This window comes from Ambystoma mexicanum, chromosome 4p, assembly GCF_040938575.1.
Source record: "Ambystoma mexicanum isolate Mex_15411 chromosome 4p, UKY_AmexF1_1, whole genome shotgun sequence".
Taxonomy (NCBI): Eukaryota; Metazoa; Chordata; class Amphibia; order Caudata; family Ambystomatidae; genus Ambystoma; species Ambystoma mexicanum.
In genome coordinates, this window is record NC_090927.1 from 464617378 (window position 1) to 464641006 (window position 23629).

A 23629-nucleotide genomic window follows, 5' to 3' on the forward strand; every position below is an offset into this window, starting at 1 on the left:
TTCTCCTCCGGAGACCTATCACATAGTCAGTCACTCTGACTGGCTTGAGGGGAGGAGCACCTTCCAACCCCTCCTTAATCAGGGCCAATGGACCTCTGACTGGATGGCCATAGAGAAGCTCAAAGGGAGAATAACCTACTCCCTCCTGAGGGACTTCTCTATAAGCAAAGAGAAGGCATGGCAGTAGAAGGTCCCACTTTTTCTTAAGGGGTTCTTCCAAAGCACCTATCATGCTCTTCATGGTTCTGTTAAACCTTTCAACCAACCCGTTTGTCTGAGGGTGGTAGGCGGTTGAGAACTTGTAGGTAACTCCACAGGTTTTCCACATGGCCTTCATGTAGTGGGACATAAAGTTTGACCCCCTGTCAGAGATTACCTCCTTAGGAAACCCAACCCTGGTAAAAATACCAAGGAGGGCCTTAGCCACAGCCGGAGCTGTAACAGTCCTCATAGGAATTGCCTCAGGGTACCTAGTAGCATGGTCTACTACAACAAGGATAAACCTGTTGCCTGAGGAGGTTGGAGGATCAAGGGGACCAACAATGTCAATCCCTACCCTCTCAAATGGGACTCCCACAACTGGGAGAGGCACTAAAGGTGCCACATTCTTGGAACCAACCTTACCAGAAGTCTGGCAGGTATGGCAGCTCTTACAATATCTATCTACTTCAGCCCCCATCTTTGGCCAATAAAAGTAGAGTGAGAGCCTTTCCTTGGTCTTCTTGAAACTCAAGTGACCAGCCAAAGGTATCTCATGGGCTAGTTGTAAGAACTGTTGTCTGTTCTCTTGTGGGACTACAAGGCGTTTGTAGTCTCCAGGTTCAGACTCAGTGGGTTCACTGTAGAAGAGGCCATCTTCCCAGTGCAACCTATACTTCCCAGGCTCTTGCCCATCAGCTTGAGAAGCTGCCTGGTGGCGGAGACCTTCCAGAGTTGGACATTCTCTTTGCCCCTTACGAAAAGCTGCCCTGCTAGGCCCACCTTCTGCCAGTAAAGACTGCAGCTCAGGATGGTCCTCAGGGTCCAAATCTCCAATAAGGTTGGGGCCTCCTTCTAGCTCTTCCTCAGAGTCTAGCTCAACCACACAGGGTTGTACCTCCCTCTCAGCCTCAGCTGGAGGTGGAGTTACAGGTGTAACTTTGGACAACCTAGGGGAAGTCCTTGTTGGAAGCACTGGAGTGCTTGCTGCTGGCTTTTTCCTAGGAGTCTTGGGTTGCCCCTTTGCTCCTGATCTGGTAGTTACTGCAGTAAGTTGCTCCAGTGGTAGAGGAGTGATTTCTGTCATCATCTCCTGAGATAACCCTCTCAGGGTTTTCTCCCTTGCAGGTTTTGTGAGTTCCTGGAACCTTTTGCTAGGAGGTCTGGGGGTATGAGATACAACTCCAAGAGCTTTGAGGTCATTACCCAACAGAACCCTACCTGGCACTTCACATTGTACACTGACAGGTATTTTTACAGCCATATCATTACATTGGATGAGAACTGGTAACTGGGGACACATCTGCACAGGCCCACCAGCTAACTTGGTGAGGCATTTGGGTGCCTTAGCAACATCCTCTGCCTTGAAAAATGATTCATCCACCACAGTTATGCTGGCTCCAGTGTCCCTAATGGCAGGAGTCTCCTGACCATTCACCTGGACACTGTCCTTATAATACTCTTTAGTATTATCTGGGATAGAGTTATAGACATCTAAATTCTGTTGCTCCCACAACCCCAGAGAGACTAAAGAAACACTAGCTGAGACTCCAGTGGGTTCATCAGCTAGTAATAGAAAGTTTCCACTTGCCATATGTACTTCCTCTTCTGGAGCGAAGGCTAAGGAGGCAAGCTGGACCCCTGAAGGTTTACCCTTACATCTGGGATCTCCTTTCACATGGTCAGTAGCCTTACAAACAAAGCATGAGCCAAAGGCTCGCTGGAATGGAGGCTTGTCTGACCTCCTTCTGGTCTGGGACCAGAAGGTACACTAGCCTGATTTGGTTTCCCTTGTGGCTTACCCTTATAGTTTTGTTTGGGGCCCTCTTTGGAATTTGTAGTATTAGAATTCTCTTTGGAGTCCTTTTTAGACTGTTTCTCCCCATCCTTCTTCTGAGTTACCCCAGAATCCTTGTGAGTGGCCCTGTTGGCAACCCACAAGTCAGCAGCCTTAGCTAGTTTCCGGGAATCCAATTCCCTGGAATCAGCCAAGTGTTGTCTGAGCTCAGGAGAGCAGGCATCATAAATAGTCTCCAACATAAACAAATTCTTCATACCTTCATAAGTGTTCACCTTGTAACCCTTAATCCATCCCTCTAAGTTTTTCAAACATTCACTCACCCAGGTAGCCCAAGGGGTACCATCATGCTTTTTGAGGTTCCTAAACCTCTTAAGATACTGGGAAGGGGTCTTCCCAAACCTAGCTATCAAAGCTAGTTTCACACATTCATAGTCCTTCCTATCCTCCTCCCCCATCTCCATTACCACATCAGTTGCAACAGGGGGAAGCCTAGAGAACAACCAGGTGAGTAAGTCATTTCCTGTGATGTTCTGGAGCCCATGATTATATTCAAACAGAGACAACCAATCCAACACATCCAACTTAGGCTCATACATACCAACCAATTCTTTAGGCATCCGGGGTCTTTTAGGACTGGAACTTCTAGAGGAGCCAGAGAGAGAAACATTCTCAACAGATAATTTCTTCATTTCTAAGTCATACTTGAGCTCCATTTCCCTTAGCCTTAGTTCTTTGTCAGTTTGAGCATTAAGTTTCTTATACTCCAATTCTAGCTTCATTTTCTCCAGTTCAAAGTACTGAGGACTAAATGTGGGACCTGGTAAAGGTCCAGTAGGCACAGCAGGTAGAGCAGGCAGAGGCCTAGGGGGGACAGTTACAACAGCCTCACCCTCCTCTTCTGACTCTTCCTCAGAATCATCAACATTTTGCTCCATGTTAACTTCAACACTGTCATCTACAGTTGCTGGAGTGGTAGGTTCCTCTGAACCATCACCCAGACTTTGGTTAGCTAACAATCTTTCAATCAGCTCCATTTTCTTGCCCTTAGTCAGGAGATCCTTATGTTTACAGAGCACTCTTAAACAATCAGCAGTTTTGGCTGCAAGGGACTCTTGACTATAGCTTTCTATAACTGACATGTTAGAGGTTTTACTTTTTCAGTGCTAAGCTTTGTGGTTAGTTGCACTAAGGTATCTAAAGCACAATAAAATGTATACTCAATACAAATCCCACCGCTGTACACCAGTGTTAGGCAGAAACCTGTGCAGTTCCCTTGGGGAACACTGCAAAAGATTTAAGACTACAGGTATAGCAGTAAACCCACTTGGTAGCAGTCCGCACCACCCAGATTTACCTGGTAGCTGTGGCTGAGCAGTCAGACTTCCCTCAAGAAGAGTTAGGTAGTATGCAAAGTATACACACTATGTCCTCAGACACAATAGCACAAGCAAACACTGACCAGAGCTTGGTTTCAAAAGTATATAGTTATTTATTTATAAAACACACATAAGTTGAAAACACTCTAGCAAAGTATAGTAAAAACACAGTTATGATGAAAGCAGTTTCAACCCTTACTCCTATCTAGACAACTCTAAGTTAACACCACATAATTAAAACAGAGGTGAGCGCTTAACGTTAGATGACATTCTAGTAGGTTAAGGAAAGGGGTAAAAAGAAACAGAAATGGGTTAAACACACCACTCTAAGATCCAGAACACTTGCAATAGGCTCAAAGAAGCACAGGTGAGCAAAAGTCACTAGGCAGGGCCCACTCTTAGAGTAGCCGGAGCGAAAATGTGCCCAAGATCACACTGTTATTAGGGATTCAAAGTCTTGCAAAGAGTTAGAAAGAGTGTAGAGTGGCTTAGAAAGTTTAGCCAGGGTGTCCCAGGCACTCCCAGGTTCGAAAGCCGGGGGCTAAATCTACCCCGTACAGTCGGTAGCAAGGGAAGCCAGGCGGAACACGGTACCTTAAGCGGAAAGGATCCTCCAGCGGTGGCAGTTGTTCCAGGCAGTGGCAGCAGGGCTCGACGTCGGTCAGGGGAGAAAGAAGTTCTCGCTGAAGAGCAGAAGAAGAGGGTCGTTGCACTGCCCGGGAAGAAACCAGCCGCGGAGTCCTCCGGTTGAAGGGTTGTACCGACTTTCGTGGTTTGGGGTAAAAGTGGTGGGGTTCCGGTTGCCGGGGTGCTTGGCACTGGCAAGGCGGCCACGAGATACCTCGAGAAGCGAAAAGAAGGCGAAAACTGGTTGTCCCCACCAGTCAAGGGAAGGAGCCACTCTGTTAGGAGTTCTCCTCGGTCGTCGGGAAAAGTGGTGAGACGGTTCAGCAGGGCTCCACCGGGTGGTGTCGTCGAAGCAGGTCGGCTCAGCTCTTCCCTCGTCGGATTCTTGGTCCTGTGGCGACTTCTGAAGTTCCAGTCCCCAAAGCCCTGCTTTTATGCAGCAAACCCCCATTCACCCAGCCTAGCTGTCACTCAAACATGCTAAGTGGTGAGCCGGGCGGCTCACCACTTGGGCCAATCAGGACGGAGTGCGACTTGAGTTACCAAGGTAACTCAGTCCAGGGTGCCTAAATCCCCCTCCACCCCTCCTAAGTACCCCAGACAGAGTGGCACCACTTTGGAGGGCTTCTGTGGAGAAGCCCGCCAAAAGTGGAACAAAGGGCTCCACTTTGGGTCAGAGTTACAGAGGCGAACACCAACGCCATTTTAGAATCAAGTTTTGGCAAAAAGTCCCAACCGGAGTTATAAAAATAAATATATAAACCGGTGGTATGTTTAAGGCTACCGTAAATAAATAATTAAATGTGTTAGCCTAAAACAATGGGAAATCCCATAGGAAAATATTCGCGGTCGAATATAAAACGTAGTTTCCACTGCCACCAGCCAAAACTCGATCAGGGGGGACGGAGACGTGCCCCCTCGACTAACAGACCCTGGGGCAATCGAATTGCCCCAGCCAGTACGTCCACAATATGATGGTTTGTACTGGTTCTGTTCAGGATTCAAGACTAGCAAAGTCTTTGGTGACTTTACATGCCCTGGGAGACAGTAGTCAGTCCCAGGGTATGGAGTCTATGTTGGGGAGTCCCTAGGACACCCCTGGGTCACGGCACAGAGGGTGCTGTGTAACCCACATCACAAAAATACATGAGGCCCTATGGAGTAAAAGACCCCATAGCCCATTTAACACAAGGTTTGTCCAAGATAACACAGTTCAACATGTCCAAGAGTGAGGGTAAAAGAGTCTCACTCTTGGCAGGAGAAAAAAATAAACCCCAGAAATCCAGCAAAGCTGCTGGGGGACTCACTAGGGAGGGAAATTCAGCCTAAACAGAGAATTCTCCCTAACAACCAGGACGGTCAAACATTGCTCGGAAAGCTGCCAAAAAACCTGCCTAGTTGTCTAACAAGGGATCTCCATTGGCCAGCACAGGAGTTGCCAAAGAAAGCGCATTGCCCGGTAAGTGCGAAATAAAGCCAACCTTGGCCGTCTGTCGCATAGAAGTGAGGCTTGAAAGTGAAATGGACCAGACAAGAGTCCAAAAAGGAACACAATTATTTTGGAGCACCGTCATATTTTTCCAGGGCTAAGCCCAATTAAGGACTTTCTTGTGCAAGGAGAACCCTAGATAACACCATTTGGTGTAGGGTGGAATGTCCTGCTTTTAATGCTTGCCATCATGAACTTAATCTATAAAAGAATGTACTCATCTTTTTTTTGTTTTAAACTCTTTTTATATAAAGATACACAGCATTTATCACATCATTTTCACAGCATACAACAAGTACATGGTATATATCTCGTTTGAGTGTTCATGATTACATAGTCTCATCTTCCTCCGAAATCATATCACATAAGTACATCCTGAAGGGACCCCAGATGTCTTTGGGCCTGCTCATAGTTGGCCGGGTAAGAACGAACTGCTCCTCTGTTTCGTTTACATATGTTAATTCTCAAAGGAACTGTTTCTTGTTGGGTGGGGCAGCACTCTTCCAATTTTGCAAAATGCATTTTTTGGCTACCGCACATGAGATGTTAAACAGTCTCCTAATTTTTTCAGAGCATTTGCCTATGTCAACAAATAGGTATTTCTGTGGCCTTAGCACCGGGGGAACCTGTGTGATTTCCTCCAACATCTCCACCACCTCTCTCCAGAAGTCCATAACCACCGGACACCTCCAGTACATGTGGAACGCTCCCGCCTGAGGTGCCCCACACTTGGGACATTCTCCCCCAAACCCACCCGCGTGAACTTGGCTATTTTGGCTGGAGTGTAGTCTGTTTAGAATCCTAAATTGGATCAAGCGTAAGCCAGCGTTCAAGGATACCTTTTTGGTAAGTGAGCAGTATCATTCCCAGGTCTTATCAATGGGGGTCTTCAGATCTCTTTCCCATTTGTCTTTGACCTGGTTCGTTGTGGGAGAGTGTGCCTGGACCCCCGTATACAGTTTGGAAATCCCCCAGGATGCCCCCAGCCGTTATCAGCTGTATACATGGATGTGTGGGGGGGCTCATCCGGGACGAGTGGTCAGTGCTTCTGAAAAGCTGATTGCATGCAATAGTATTGGAGTGTTTTGAGTGGTCCACCTCCAAGCGCCCTCAGTGTGTCTTGCAGGGTCGCAAATTTCCTGTCAATGAACATATCACCCAGTTTAATTTCCTCATTGGGATCCCAGGCTTCCCGCAGGTTACAATCGTTTGTTGGAGGTATGCCCGGGTAATTCCAGAGTGAGACCTCTGGGTTATAAGGGGTTTCCACTCCCAGTCTTTTAAATATAGCCTTCCATTCCCCAACCATACAGCTCACTGGGTTATAATCACATGTGTCTCTATAATGTGTATCAAAAATTACAGACTTTATACTCGTGGGTTGTGTGGTGTATTCTTCTATCCACGTGTGAGGGGGGCCTTCAGTCTCTCAATACCAGTATCTCGCGAACTGGGCTTGGGCAACGTAATAATACAGTTCAAAATCAGGCGCTGCTATGCCGCCAGAGGAGTATGGTTCAGTCATTTTTTCCCATCCTATCCTTGCAGTCTTACCATTCCACAAAAAAGTTACCACTATGGATCGGAACCTAGCAAAGAAGGGGCGTTCCGACCATATAGGGATATTGACAAAACAATATAGCAGTTTGGGCAAGATTATCATTTTAAGGACTGAGACTCTACCATGCAATGAGATCGGAAGTCGTCACCACATCGACAATTTTATACTTAAGGTGTGTAGTGTGCTCTCATAATTATCGGTCTATAGTGTATGTCTGTCTAGAGACCAGTATTCCGAGGTATCTAATGTTTTGTTCAGAACATTTGAGTCCAGCTAAATTATCTGGACATTTGATTGCCGGAGTAAGCGGGAATATCTCCGATTTGGACTTATTTATAGTATATCCGGAGTAAACCGTGAAGTTCTGAATCTCCGCCATTATGGGTGCAATATTGTTTTCTGGTTCACGGACGTACAAGAGCGCATCATCCGCAAATAGGGAGATTAATTGGGTAGAGCCTTTCAAATGTATCCCCCTACCCGAGTGTCTCAGCCTAATCGCGACTGCCATTGGTTCGATTGTCAATGCAAATATTGGCGAGAATGGACACCCCTGCCTTGTGCCCCTCCCCAGTAGGAACAGCTCCGAGATGGTTTGGTTAGTCAACACTCGTGCCCCAGGTTCAGTGTATAACAGCTTCACATATCTGATGAAGTTCGGGCCCATCCCAAATGTTTCTAGCACTGCTAGCAAATAGGCCCACGACACTGAATCAAGGGCCTTCTCAGCATCTAGGGATATGGCCACTGCGTTCCTCTGAGGTTCGATTTGTGCCATAATACCAAAAAGTCTACAGAGATTAAGAGCTGTGGATCTAGTGGGGATAAACCCGTTTTGGTCGGGATGGACAAGTGTAGGGACTTCCGGTAGGAGCCAGTTCGCCAGCACCCTTGCAAATATTTTGGCATCAGTGTTTAGAAGAGAAAGGGGCCTATATGATGATATATTTTGAGGCGGGCGACCGGGTTTAGGGAGTACGGTTATTATGGCTTCTTTCATTGTCGGTGGCAGTATGTTGCTTTGGATTGCTTCCTCCCACACATGCAACAGTACCTGCACTAGCTCCTCATGGAACTCCTTGTAGAGCTCTGCGCCTAATCCGTCAGACCCTGGAGTTTTACCCAAGGCCAATGCTTTAATCGCCTCAGCGATTTCCTCAGCGGTGACCGGCTGTTCCATTGCCAGTCGGGCCTCCTCAGAGTTTGGGCATTGCAAGTGCCTCTAAATAGGATTTGATTTCCGGGCTTGCCTTACTGTCTTTGTTGCTATATAATTCTTGATAGAATTTTGTGAACTCATTGTTAATATCTTGCTCCCCCAGGAGTACCTCCCCCTGTGATATTTGTATACTTGCAATCAGGTTAGTTTGCCTATCTTGTTTGAGCAAGTTGGCCAGTGTCCTCCCGGCTTTATTCCCCTCGCCATATCTACGGGCGCGGACCGGTGCCGCCATATATTGCACTTTTCTTGTGGCCAACTTGCCAAATTCGTGAAGCTGTGTCTGAATTTCAGCCAGTATTGCCTTATCTTGTGTACGAGTGTAGGTTTCTTCAAGCTCCCCTAGTCTATTTCCGATTTTGGTTAATTTAGCTCGGACCCCTTTCAGGAGCCCCACGGATTTAGATATCAAGGTTCCTCTGACCCAGACCTTAAAGTATTCCCAAACAGAGCATCTGTGGACTGACTCAATATTATTGGTGAAGAACTCAGTTACTTCTATGTCTAGCTCTTCCACAACCCCAGGGTCGCTCAATATTCCTCCTGGCATTAAGCATCTTTTTACGGGTCTGGGGCAGTTGCGCAACTCAACCTCCATCAACACAGGGGAATGATCGGACAGTGTGCGGGATAGTATTTTGCATGTCTGCAATGCAATGTTCGGAGCAGGGGGGACGAACCAGTAATTGATTCTAGACTCAGAGTCATGAACTGAGGAGTAATACGTGTATCCCCTTCTATTCGGGTGCAGCAAACGCCAGGCATCTTCAAGTGAAAGCTGTGGTAGAATGTTTTTCAGGGTAACAACCGTTTTGCTAGGCGACCTGATGGTAGTACTGGATGTATCTAATCTGAGATCAAGGGCAACATTAAAATCTCCTCCCCACAGTATGGTGGTCACATCTATTGACACAATCAACTTATATATAGACGTATAAAAGGAAGGGTCATCAATATTGGGACCGTATGTGTTTACCAGTAGTATTTGCTGACCCGTGACCTCACCCCAGACCAGTACATATCTGCCAAGCGGGTCAATCTTTTGGCCCAACAACTCTAACCCCAATCCTGGATGAATACGCGTAATGACCCCCCTGGACTGGGATGAATAATTGGTATGGAATCTCAATTTGCCCCATTTGGGCAGTATGTGCTCGTTATTCTCATTCATCGTGTGTGTTACTTGTAACATAACAATCTGAGCACCATGCCTGGCTATATAATTGCCTACTTTCTTAGTTTTCAATTGGTCATTTAGCCCCCTTACATTCCACGACAACAGCCCCACTTTTTAACCCATCACCAATGTATCATGGAGAAATGTTTAGTTCACACCATGCATTTTAGGAATATACTGTTTGTACAGTGTGGGTAGCGCTAGCATCTGTGCGACCACTGGTTTAACCATTAACAAACATTCTGCTTCTTTCATCCTTACCTCCGGACGGGGCTCCTGAACGCGGGGCCCATTTACCGTCTCAAACCGTGAATCTGTGTAACAACCACAACATAATGTCTACCCTCTAACCAACCCTCCACCCTCATCACCCCCAACTTGACGATGTTCCCATTTCAACTTGTGGAATTTTCCAGGGGTAGTCATGTTGCCTCACATGACCGCCAAATCCGGTTCCCATCTCCCCACCAATCAACGGATCATGAGGCCGTCCTAGGCACCATTCAGCCTCGCCTTGGACCAAGAGCAAAATATTTAGAGGAAAAACCGGCAGCCCAAGCACAGCTGAACTTATCTCATGTTACTGGTCCGCCGGACGGGGTCTGTTCTGTGCCGGCCTGTCCCCTCTGGGAGGAAGGGGTATAGAGGACTCTATATACGCTAAGGCTTCAGTCGGGTTTTCAAAAAAGTGTGCTCTTCCTGCATGTTGAATCCTCATCTTGGCTGTGAATATCAGAGCATAAGAGATCTGGCGTGCTTTCAGAAGTTTCTTGACTGGTTCATAGGATCATCTGCTTGCCTGAACCGCGGCAGAGAAGTCTGGGTATATATGTATGCGGCCCCCATCATATTGCAGTGTTCCAGCTTCCCTTGCCAGGTGTAGGACAGTGTCTCTGTCTCTGAAGTTAAGGAGACGTGCAATTATCGTACGTGGTGGTGCGCCTGGTTTGGGAACTGGTGCAAGCGTGCGGTGTGCTCTCTCCACCAGAAAATGTTCGTAGAATGCCGCAGGCTCGAACAGGGTTTTGAATAGCACCTCTAGTCGTTTCTCCATTTGCCCCTTCCCAAAGGACTCGCTACGCCCACCAGTCGAACATTGATCCTCCTCGATGTGGATTCAAGATCTTCACATTTATTTTGCAACGTGCGCATTGTTTCTTTGAGAAGGGTAATGTCCCGACCGTGATGAGCAATAGTATCTTCATTTACACTTATTCTGTTCTCAGTGTCCGTGATACGTGCGCTCTCCTCATCTATTCTGGCCCTCATGGAGCCTATAGTGGCCACTATCTCATCGAGTTTCATGTTTACTGCCAGGAACCCATTCTGTACCAGCATCGCTAGTTTGTCCTCTCTCTCTCCTCATTTTCTTCGCGATTTAAACTGGGCTCCGGGTGCATCTCAACTGTCACGTTTTGATTTTGGCCACTGGTATAAGTGTCCAATGGTCCCTTTTTCTTGTTTCCAGGGGTCTTGGCTGCTTTGCCTGTTTTATGTGGTTCCCCCATTTTGCTGCACGGTTGTGCGTCACGCCTAGCTGCATGCCTGTTAGTGTCCAAGACAAGGATGCTTATAAGTGTTTGCTCCTTAGTAGTGTGTTTCGCATGGCCTGCAAGGGATGAAGCTACGGGTATGCCTGTGTTATTTTTCGAGCCTCAGGGCATCAAGGCGTACTTGCCACGAGTGGACTGTGCTCTCCCCTGTATGTGATGTTGTGATCGTACTATCACACCGTTTTAGTTCAGCTTCCTCCCTTGGGACCCGTATGCATTGCAAGTGTCCTCCTTCTCAATATCAATATCAATTTAGTTTTGTTGGCTATTGGCCCTGGGTTCTCCCTGTCGCTCAGATTCTGTGTATGAATGTAGTGTTTCAATAGAGGGCCGTGTGAACATTCCTTGCGCATCTCCAGGTGACCAACCAACGCCCCCGTGCCCGGCAGCAGTGTGGGGGCGTCAGCGCACCCCTGAATTACAGTGCGTCTCCCTGAGTGTCCCGTACCGCACACACAATCTCCTTGAGTATAGGCCGACACGTGTGTGCCCCAGGCTAGGATTTTTCGTAGTTTGCAGGGCCCAGGCGTGCAGCGGCTATAAGCAACCAGGGATCCCTCCTTTTAAAAGTTGTAGATCTATGTTAATCTCCCTTCCGCTCTGTTTATGTTACCACTGCAGGCTCGGGTGACGGCCGTCCCCAGCTGACGATGAAACGCGCGGCCACCGCAGCCGCGCGGACGAGCTCCGGCCTAGGCGGGAGCCGGCAGCAGCCGCAAGCCCCACACCTAGTTGGAGCCACTCTCCCTCGTTCGCTCACCCAGAGTCACGCGTCCATGCCGCATCACCCCCGGAGAGTCACAGTGGCCGCAGTGCCATTCAAGGATCCGCTGTAGAGTCTCCTTCTGCCATGGCGTCCGAGAAGGGAGCCAAGGCACCTCTCGCTCTTCGGTATCCGAAGTTTCACACAGGTCTCATTCCCGCATCGGGTCCGCTTGCCAGTGTGGGATGTAGCCGACTTTCAGCTCGGCGTAGCCAGTACTTGTGTGTCGGGTCGGGCGCGAGCTGCGTCCTAAGGCTCTGCCCCCCTGCAGCCTTCTGCTACTCTGCGACCTCGGCCAGCGGGTGTTTCTGGCTGGTTCTTTGTACCGGATCGCAGCAGTGCAAGGTATCGGTCAATGTTGCCAAGGCCGTATCTCAGTAGCCATGTGCCGTAGCCGCTCAAGATTTTCTATGCATGTGCTCGGATGTCCTGGCCAACGGCGGCGCAGTCTTCCAGCCTCCCAGGTGGTCTCCAAAAGGATAGATTGGCGCAGGATATTTCGGTGGAGCGGGAGCTCCGAAATCAGGTGGCCATTTTCCTCGTGAGCAACAGCGCCCCCCTAAAAAAGAATGTACTCATCTTAACAAAACAGTATTGTATTGTTTATTTATTTATAGGGCGCAACCTGGCCGTTAAGCAACTGGGCGCTTGCAAAGTTAACATCTTGGGTTACAGGTACATAAATATGTTACATTTCTTATGTTACAAGATCGTATATCAAGCATTTCTTATGTTACAATGTCAGACGATTTACATGTAGGATATGTAGCAGTTACAAGTAATTTACAGTAAGTGTACAGGGTATTTGGTACAGTTGAGGCATTTAGCAGTCGTTAGTGTGAAGCCAGAGTTTGACGTTAGCTTTGAACACATGGAATGAGGGTGTGGCTCTGAGTGCGTCTGGGATGGAGTTCCAGAGCTGAGCTGCTAGCACTGGGAAACTGGACCCACCAGTTCTTTTAAGTTTAAAGTTGGGGATTTTGATGCTGTTTGAGAGGGCCTTTCTGATAGGTCGTCCGGACGTGCGTTTAGTGAATTTTTCTGTGAGGTATGCAGGTGCTTTGTTGTTAAGACAATTGTGTGTAATGTTCAGAGTTTTAAATTTAATACTGTCATTGATGGCCAGCCAGTTGGCGGTTCTTCTGTGGACAGATATGCGATGTCCTTTAGGAATACCTAAGGCTGTTCTAAGGGCATTGTTCTGCAAGGTTTGGAGTTTGTTAATGTTATGTTTACTAGTGCCTACATACAGTGCATTACAGTAGTCTAGTTTGGAGAGGATGAGGGCTTGCGCTATGGTGGTGCAGCTGTCTGTGGAAAGGTATGGTTTACATGCGTGAATTAGTTTGCAGGTGTAACTGGTTGCTGAGGTTGTGGCATTTACTTGCTTGTCGAGGGTGAGAGCCGAGTCTAGGTAGAATCCTAGGGTTTCAACTTCCTTGGCTACCTTAATCGTGATGGAGCTGTACAGATGGGGTAATTTGTTAAGTTTGCTGGTGGATCCGATGATTAATAGCTCTGTCTTGTCGTCGTTAAGACATAGGTCGTGTGTGGCCATCCAGGTTTGGATGATTTGGTAGATTTTATTTATGAGGCTAGTGTCCTTATCATAGTCCCCTTGGATTGGGATAAGGATCTGGGTATCATCAGCGTAGTTGGTATATGAGACCCCTAGTTTGTCCAAAATGTCAAAGAGAGGCTTTGTGAAAATATTGTACAAAGTGGGAGAAACACATGAACCTTGAGGGACTCGACAGGTGATGGGGACTGGGTCATCTGCTGATGTAGGTGAGAAGACTCTTATGGTTCTCTGGTCCAAGAATGAGTTTATCCGCTCCGTGGCTTTTGTGGAGAAGTTGGCCGCCGATTTGAGGTGATTACAAAGTACCTTGTGGTTTACCAGGTCGAAGGCAGCTGATAGGTCTAGGAGTAGGAGAATAGAGATGTTTCCTCTATCTTTGCGCTCGTCTAGTTGGTTTTTAAGATCGAGGAGAGCCGTTTCCGTTCCATGTCTCGGTCTAAATCCTGATATTCTTGTCCCTAGTAGATTATTGATCTCCAGATAAGATTGGATTTGTAGATATGCAGCTTTATCTAAGATTTTAAGGAGGAACGGGACAGTTGTTATGGGCCTATAGTTTGTTGGGACATTGGGGTCCAGGTTTGCCTTTTTTAGGAGAGGTAATATCCAGGCATCTTTAAGGTTAGTTGGCACAGAGCATGTTTTGAATGATGAGTTGATAAATGAAGTGATGAAGGGGGCTAGTTCATTAGCAGCCTCTTTAATAATTGGGGCTGGGCAGGTGTCACCAAGGCATCGTGACGGTTTAAGCGACATGATGATGTTCTTGGTTTCCGCAATAGAAATAACTCTGAAACTAAATTGGTTCGGGGGTTTAGTTTGGTTGGCGGCACCTTCAAGTTCCTGAAGTATGGTCTCTTGCGTGGAGAGGGCGATGTTGTAGAGGGCAGATTTTTTGGCTAATATTTTGTCTTGTAGAATAGTGATTTTATTGCATAAGGCCTTTTGAATGTTTGTGCACCAGGCTTTGTCTTTGGTACAAGAGTCTATGGGTGCGATAGGGGATTCTAATTCTCTCAGGATGGAGAAGATTTCCCTGGTATTCGAATTCGCTTTTTTGATTCTGTCATTAAAGGTCTCTTTTTGTGCCTGAATGATTTGTTTTTTATAGCTATTAGTAAGGGTAGTGAGGAGATTTTTATTAAGGGGAGAAGGGTTTTTTCTCCAGCAAGCTTCTGCGTGTCGTTTCTCTTTGCGTAAGGCTTTTAGTGTGGGAGTGAACCAGGTCTTAAGATGGGCAATCGGTTTATATTTGGTGAGTTTCAGCAGCGCGATGGCGTCAATCGCTGAGTTGATGGTATTATTGTACAAGTCAACTAGGTCATTAGGGTTAGAGATCAGGCTAGAGTGATTAGTGATAGGCTGGATCAAGGGGAGAAGATTCGAAAGTGTTATGTTTTTTTTGCCGCGAATAAGGGTAGGAGGAGCATGAGGTTTAGTAGTTTTAGGTTGGGGAGGGTCTGAAATGGACAATGAGATCAGATAGTGATCAGTCCATATGCAGGGTTCAATCGCCGTTATGAGGGAAACGCAGTTGATGTCTGCGTCCCAGTCCAAAGTGCGGCCTTTAGAGTGCGTGGGGCCGTTATTCCATATAGTGAGGCCAGCTTCCACAATAGTGTTGGCTATGGTGGAGGCATTAGAGTCTTTTAGGTCCTTATAGCCCGAGTTAAAGTCGCCTAGTAGAATAATGTGTTTTCCCGGTTTGGCATTAGTGTTTAAAAGGGTGGTTAAGTCTTCTTCAAAAGTACCTAATGGGCCGGGGGGGTCTGTAGATAAGGTGTACCGTGATGGTACGTGAGGTGGAGATTTCTAGTTTTAGGGAGAGTAGTTCAGCTGACGGCATAGTAGTACTGTCTATTTCTTTGATGGTGAGGTTGGCTCTGCAGATAAGAGCTATGCCTCCACCTTTGGACTTTTCCCTATCTTTTCTGAAGATGGTAAAGTTAGGGGGGATGGCTATCATAAGGCTAGGGCCAGCAGCTTTGTGTAGCCATGTTTCGGTAACAGCTAGGAAGTCAAGTTGGTTACAGGTAATGATGTCAGCAATTTCAGAGGCGTGGGCTATTAGAGATCTGGCGTTGATGAGACCTCCCTTGAGGTTTTGTGTTATTTTAGTGTTATTGCTGATGTGGTCCTTCTTGGGCGAGGTTTCAGATGAATTGGTACAAGGTGTTTGATTGCAGCTCGGTTTCCTTGTGTGAGTGTTTCGCCTGCCGTGTGTAAGATCCTTCTTCGGGTGGCTGTGAAGTGGGTGTGTACATGGTGGTTTGGGAAGTCTATTGCCTAGTCTAAAATTCCTTAGTCCGGTAGGACAAGCCTGATTCGGTTGGGTCTGGGCGAGGAGAGCAGGCTGTTTGGGTAGTCTAGTGCCTAGTCTGAGGTTCCTTAGTCCGGTAGGACAAGCCTGATTCGGTTGGGTTTGGGTGAAGAGAGCCGGCTGTTTGGGTAGTCTAGTGCCTAGTCTAAAATTCCTTAGTCCAGTAGGACAAGCCTGATTCGGTTGGGTCTGGGCGAGGAGAGCAGGCTGTTTGGGTAGTCTAGTGCCTAGTCTGAGGTTCCTTAGTCCGGTAGGACAAGCCTGATTCGGTTGGGTCTGGGGTGGTAGCTGTGTGTGCATCTTTCTGGTTGGTTCTCTTTCTGTAGGCAAATTGTTGTATGGGGCTACCACAATGGCTAAAGCAGAAAGAGTAAGAAGTGTAGCTAAGTAGCTTATAGGTGTATCAGACATGGGAGATGTCATGACGGTGTTTATTGGTACGTTGGCCTGTAGCAGTCTAGTGCCTAGTGGTAGTATAGACAAAGAGTGCAGAGTGCATGGGTTAACCTAAATACAGGAATCATAATATGAACTAGAATGCAAAGCTTCACGTGGTTAGCAGCGTACAAGGCGAGCGACCAGAATGGTCTAAATAGATTTCAAGGTGCAATGGTCGGCGACCATAGGGACTCGATAGGTCACAGGGTGCAGTTATAACAGTGCAGCAGTCTAGACAATACTAAGTGAAATGAGTGGGCACATTCATAGCAGGAGTACAGGCGGCAAGGCAAATATCAGGCTTGCAGTGACTGTGGGCATATCAGGTAACATTCAGTTCAGCAGAATTACAATGCCAAGATTCGAAATTGTAGGTTGCAGCAGAAAACAATAGTGTCACAATAGGTAGCAATTCACCAAAATCACAGTCAACCTATACAGTTAAGCATAAAAGTCACAGCACCTAGAATCGAATTTCTAGGTTGAGGGAATAATCAATAGTGTCACAATAGGTGGCCGTTCACCACAATCACAGGCAGCGTATTCAGTTTGCCAAAATCACAGTGCCTAGATTCAAATTTCAAGGGGAGCATGAGGATCAAAAAGGTCACGATAGGGTAGGATGGACAATGTTAATTATGGCGGGGTGCATTATCATGGCCAGAGTATGCAAATGGCAAGGACATTGCAATATTTAAAAACATAAGGTTGAAGTGAGCAGGTAGCATCCATTTTCCGTGACACAGATGTTAGTGTCACACTATATTGGAGTGTTGTTGTTAATACAGGAACCTAATCATACATAAACTTAGGCAATGCTGCAGCATGCACCATAAAAGTAGAATATTTATAATCTTGTAATTTTGGATAGTAAAATAATGAATGCTACCATATCTGAGTTTTGAGTAATGTTAAACATGTAATAACTAACAATTCAAGACTTACTACACACTTGTGCTACTACAAACAATACATATTAAGACCCACAATGCATACAAATGAGAGGCACATGGAGGGAACCTAAAGTAAGGAAGAAAGAAACAGCATCACAAGAAAATGTTAATACCATTAAAGTTTATCTTCATGTCAAAAATTGTGTGTTTGATTCCTGCTTATTGCCCCATGTATGTGCACCATCAGCTTAGACCAAACCTAGGGAAAGTACTTTAAGAACATATGAGAAGGATAACGTCTAGATATATAGCACCTTTTGAATTTTAATATTCCAACTGTCATTGAACAAAACCACGTTGCCTAGATATGTCAGTGAACAAAAGCAAGTGGCCCAGATATGTGATGTCATCAATGACATTTGCAATGTCATCTTTGATGTCATGGGTGTTGGTTTTAGCAGTGCACATTGGTGGCGCGAGTTATGCTTAGGGGTGTACCGAACTTCGGCTTCGAATTAACATTCGGCCGAATTCCGGCTGAAACCAGCTTTTCGGCCGCATACTTACTTGAATCGGTATTCAAAGCCGAATTTACACCCTACTCAGCACACGGAGCAAGACGGGCTCCCAATAACACATATAGCACTCCAATAAGCAAACGGGAACCTTCCCCGCGATGAAAGGACTCTTACAGTTAAGGAAGTGTGCATAATGTTGTTGCGAAGATAACCTTTGCAACCTCTGTCATCTGGCCCACCCTGCAGCCGATCACTGTCAGCATCCCCTCCTGAGCGGTCTTCCTCGGCGGCGTAGAGGTTAAAAGGCCTTTTGTTTTCAGTGGGCAGTTAAAAGGCTACGCTCCCCACAAACGGCACTGCTCCTCATTATCCCCTCGTCAGAGTCAAAAGAAGAGTGCTGCCCTGATCCTGTTACCAACTAGTTTACTTCCCCGCCCCCCCTACCTTCGAGGAAAATAAACAAATATGGCAAAGCCCCCATTTTTGCTTCCAACAGGTGGTCGTGTACCAACTCATCACAAGCTTACCACATGCCAAGGTCTTCAAGTCATTTGATGCAAACAGAAGTGGTGCTGGCTATGCAGAACTCCCCCACCCTCCACACACACGCATCCCATCCCCTGATAAAACCTGCCTTGTTCAGGTTGACCAGCGCGCTGCCGAAGAGAATGAGAGGGGTGATACGGACGCACAGCAGCAGAGCCAACCATATGAAGTGTCAAAGCACATGGATTTAAAATAATATATGTTTTAGGAGGCGAGGTGGCTCTCTGAGTTATGAATACGATATTTGATGAAAGTAGTGACAGGAGCAGCGCACTATCCACGTGTTTTCGTTGATATGTTTTCCTTCGGTGTAATTATTATACTCAAATCTCACGGCTTGTGGTATGACAGTGCCATACCCCAGAGCAGCGGAACGCAATTCAGCCCGGAGAAGGCGAGCAGGAAGCAGCGTTGTCGTCACCTAGCTGTACCACCAATTAATTGCGAAGAAGGATACAAATACATGTGCGTCAGTGCTGCTATGATCGTAAGTAACACGCGTGCTGTCCGAATGTACCTGCTACTGCACGAGATTTGCATTTCACATCTTATTTTGGGACACTAACGAAGCACCATTGACAAAAGTAGCCAGAGGCATGGAAAGGTGTACACAAGTAACCGTGCATACAGAAGCCTTGCCAGGGCATCTTCTCAATGCACGCGCAATATATGGGTATATAGACTATGTGTACCCATATGAGAGTTGCGTGAGTGTGTCCCCGCTGCCTGTCTTGCTCATGTGAGAAGGGGGGCTGACAAACTCTTCTGCTGCGACACCACCTTTCGGCTGAGCCCTGCCTCAACAATCCAGATTTGCAGGCATGGTCTGCCCAATTCCCGCATGCCCTCTGCTGTTTAGAATTAACTGCCTCCATTGTGTGCTTGGGCGGAGGGCCATTAGTCTAATACGTAAATCGCCAAACAGCACAGGGGGCTGACAGACTGTCTGTGTAAACGTCCCTGTACTTCCTGCAAATCATGGGTGTCTGTCAATAAATGAGTCATAGGCCTGCGATGTGCTTCTGCTGCCCACAGGAACTTCCCAAGTGTTCTCCCCTGAAACAGGAGCATGCAATACACTGCCATCTGAGAAGCATAGCAGGGGGTCAAGAGGTGAGTGGGCACAGGTGGAGTGTTGCCGGCCCTGCACCCTTCTGCTCACACTGGCTTTCACTGCACAGAAAAGGCACATCCTTTGTAATTAGAGCTTGACCCTCTCACATTATTATTATGATGGTATTTATCCCTTTGTACTCCGACAGTTCTCCCCACCTCCTCATGTCACATTGCTGTCTCCCCCACCCTCCCACAGGTCCCACCCATTTCCACATTTCGCTAAGTAGGCTTCACCTTTTCCTTGATTGAGCAGGAATTGATTTGGACAGACTGGGAAATTACTTTTTAAAATATTGCTTTGTTATTAGCAGTGTCATATGTAAATGTTAAAGTAATTGGAGTTGTCATTGAACCTTTTATTCAGCAATAAAAGCAAGCAATAATAACACTCTAAGCTTAGTTACAGCTATAAACTATGTTTCAGCATTATGCATGTCCTTCACTGAAGTCCTGTTAAAACAAGCATTTTTGGCTTGTTATGCATATATCGACACATTTCTAGTAGTTATTTAATATTCGGTTCACTATTCGGCCCAGCTGAATACTTCGGCCAACTATTCGGTATTCGGCCGAATGGTACATTTACTATTCTGTACACCCCTAGTTATGGTTGCTTAGCTTACCATAACTGGTGCATTTCTGAGGTTTCCGGTTTTACTTGTAATCATAACGTCCCTTTAACAACGTTTTTTCATTGAATATATATTACATGACCTGCTGTAGCGGCCCTGTAGTTATGGTTAAGTTGCTCAACCAATAAGAAGAGCACTCTTTGGGCAGCTTATAACTGAAAGCGTGCTTTTGGAAATTTGGTGTAAATATGTACAGTTGTTTTTTTTAAAAGCCCCAAAAATAGGTAAAGACAAATTCGTGATATCTGGGTTCAGATCGTGGACTCACTTCCCTGCTTGGTCCACAGACGGGCATCCGATTGACCTAGTGGACAACGTGATGTCCGCAGACATCGGACATGCCCCCTGATTGGATGGTGAAAAGCGTGAAGTGCATCAGATTTTCGGAAACGCCCGCCATGTTGGATTCGTTGACAGCTGTCGTAAAAACATTAAAAAACACGACATTGCACTTGCCAAACTTATCAAATAATCTCTGGGGATGTGAGAGGTGATGAGGAAGGGATGGGATATGGCCGTAAAAAGCCCAAAACAAGTGTTTTTTATCCCAGAAGTCCGCGAACAGTCTGCATGTTCGGGTACAGTCCTGTGATGTTCGCAAACACTTCAGATGTTCGGGGACATCTATGCCTATTTCTGCATTACAGTGTTGGTGAAAACCAGTTATTGGATGGCTCATAACTTTGGCGCCACTCAATGAAACTGCATGAATGTTTGGAAATTGCATTTTAGATCTGATTCTGAATGGTTTTGGAACGTGTGGAGCTGTTTTGTCAAGAGGGAACAAAATTAGAGGGGAGGTCCCAAAATGTTGTAAAGGCTTATAAATGTGGTGCCATTAGACGAATCTGCAAAATGATTTTAGATCTAGATATAAATGTTTTTGTAAAGTTTGGTGGGATTATGTCAAGAGGGGGCTAAATTTGAGTGGGGTCTCAACACTTTTAGATGGCTTATAACTTTGTTGCTGTTTGATGAATGTGGACAACTGTCTTCTGAAAAGTTGTAGACCCAATCTTGAATGTTTGTGTAAAGTATGAATTGATTTTGTCAAGTGGGGCTAGGTTATATGACTATTGTATCTATACACATTTTGACACTTTTGAAAAAATAAAACATGGGTGGATTTCCAGCAACCTCGTGTAAGGAGCATTGGCAAGGACCTTAAAACGTGGTTTTGCAAATGTGCTTGCGTTTTATTTTTTGACAAGTGTCATAATGTAGGTACAAAAAATAGCGATTATACCTTTGGTGACTGAGGCATAATCTGTGAGTGGCCAGATTATCCGGGTCATGGCATAAGATCATGACCTGGACAATCTGCCTATTGACCATGACCACGAGGGACGACAAATGGGGTTAAAGTGGGCATGTCCACCTTGGACCGTCTATGTGGTAAAGTTATTCGTAAGTGGGATAGGTTTGAAAAGGAAAATAAAATGTGCTTGTGGTAATATGGTCATAGGGTTCTCTCTTTGCCTTCTGCAGGCTGTCATGGAAAGGGAAGAGGGGCTCTGTACAGAGCCCAGCCTTCCCTTTCCATGGTGGTCATCTTGGAAAAGGATTTTCCTTCCTAAAGCGGGAAGCCACACAGTGGTGGCGTGAGTTATGGTTGCTTAGCTTACCATAACTGACACATTTCTAAGACTTTTCGGTGTTACTTGTAACCATAACGTCCCTTTAACAAATTTTTTTCATTGAATTGCATAGGTTTTTATTGGTGCAACTTAACCATAACATCCCTTTTACAGTGTTTTTTCAGTGAATTACATGGGTTTTTACTAGTGCATGCTAATTTCCTACAACTTACTAATATAATACTTAGCCCAGTATAGCATCATTTCTGTCCAATTTACAAAGTTTCACCTTAAAGCTCTGCCAATTTGCATCTTCTAACATCCTTTTTAACACTTCTATACACTTTTTGCAACCTTTTCCACTGTTTTTGTGTCCGTCGACATTCGCAAACGTCTGGCACCATTGCAGACTTTTCCAACAGTGTCACGTGATTGCACTTATGCATGCGGCATGATGACGTGTTTGCGAACATGTCCGCACTTCTCGAAACGGCTCTGTGCTTCGTGAACAGTTCGGGACTGCACTTAACTTTCAAGTTCAACATTTTCCCCTTGCACAGCTCCTACACCTATTCTTATTCATTATCCATTAACAATCCAGTACAGAGCACATACTTGGAAGAATATTAGCAAAACTGCTATTCATCTTAAAAATAGCATCAGCTATTGCCATCCCTCCTCCCTAAGAGCCACCATCACCACCAGCTGGAGGACCTACACAACAAAAAAAGCACAGTACTTCCAAAAACCATGAAGAGGATCAAGAAGATGAGGTAGAGGAAGTGCCTAACTCTAGCACCAAGAGAGAATTATGGGTGTGGCAGTTCTTTACCACTGTTGGGAATGTACCAAGGCTAAAGCTACCAACGCCCTGACTCACAAACTCAGAGCGAGCTCCGGTAGGCTGGATGCCCTGGGGCACTTGTCTCGGGAAGCCGTGCTGGATTGTGTCGAGGACAGATGCTTGGAGGTGGATCGCCCTCCCGAGGACAGCCTGGTAGGGCCCCTGAGCCCCTCAGCTTGGGAGCCGGTAGCCAGAACGGCCTCAGTCCTGCCAGAACCTGAATTCTGGGAAACATGATCCGTGTGAAGCCCGAGGAAGGAGTTGCCGCGCTGGAGAGCTGTCCTGAACAGTGGGCCTACCTTGTCTTGATGAGATGAGCGGTCCTCGAGAAGAAGTCCTTAAGGTGCGGAGGAGAATTGTAGAAGATCTCTCTCCACCCCGACAACCGATTCTTCAATGCCCTGTGACCGGGAGTGCTGCAAGCCGAACATGCATCCGAGCAGTAGTCAGGCCCCAAACACTCTAGACAAGATTGCATGGGGTTCCGAGGTCAGAAATGAGCAGTCGCAAGAGGCACATCTCGTGAATCCTCTTGGGGCCGACATGCGCCGGGGTAGGCGAGGCACCGAAGGGAAGTTAAGTAAGATTGAAAAAGAAAACAGGGAGAAGGCGGAAAGCTGAAAAATTATCTGTGTTAGCTGCCAGGTCCAACACCGTCTGTGCAGAAAAATGGACTGAGGAGAGGCGCCGGAGGGTGGGGTGTTCCCACGCCCGAGGCCTCACCCCTGCGCACTACACTAAATTTAAAGGGGAAGCTCACTTTTTCGCTGCCAAAGGTTCCCGTACGGTCCCCGTGTTGGGGGATGCCCACAAGGATGGAGGAAAGTGGACCGGACGTATGAGTAACCCCCAATCCTAAAACGAAGAAAGATCTGACAGCCTTTTTAGGTTTTGTAGGATATTACAGAAGTTTTATCCCTAATTTCTCATCTATAATGTCTCCTCTTCAAATTCAAAAATGCTGAGCCCCAGAAAGCTAAATGGCACAACTAAGATCAATTGCGTTTTTACAAACTTAAACAAATTTTGCGTAGCGAGCCGGTGTTGAAGGTGATGGATTTCAACCAGGAATTCATCCTAGAAACAGATGCCTCACATAATGGCATAGGTACAGTTCTTTCACAAGATCATGACGGTATAGAGAGCTTCCCATCCTCTACATAAGTAGGAAGTTATTCCCAAGAGAGAAAAATGATGAGACTCTTGAACTAGAGGCCCTAGCCATTAAGTGGGACAAAACTACCTCAAATACTATCTAATATGTAGAAAATTCAAACTGGTCACAAACCATGCCCCATTAACATGGATAAGCCTCTGCAAAGACACTAAGGCAAGTGTTGTGCGCTGGTTCTTGGATTTACAGCCCTATTGTTTCATAGTATAACACAGGAAAGGAACA

At 46.4% G+C, this 23629-nt stretch overlaps 1 protein-coding gene across 2 annotated transcripts in view; it reads right to left on the minus strand.

Annotated features, from left to right (window-relative positions):
• TAF1B (TATA-box binding protein associated factor, RNA polymerase I subunit B) overlaps nt 1-23629 on the minus strand; it is a 1890249-nt gene that overhangs the window by 961249 nt on the left and 905371 nt on the right. The window lies entirely within an intron of this gene.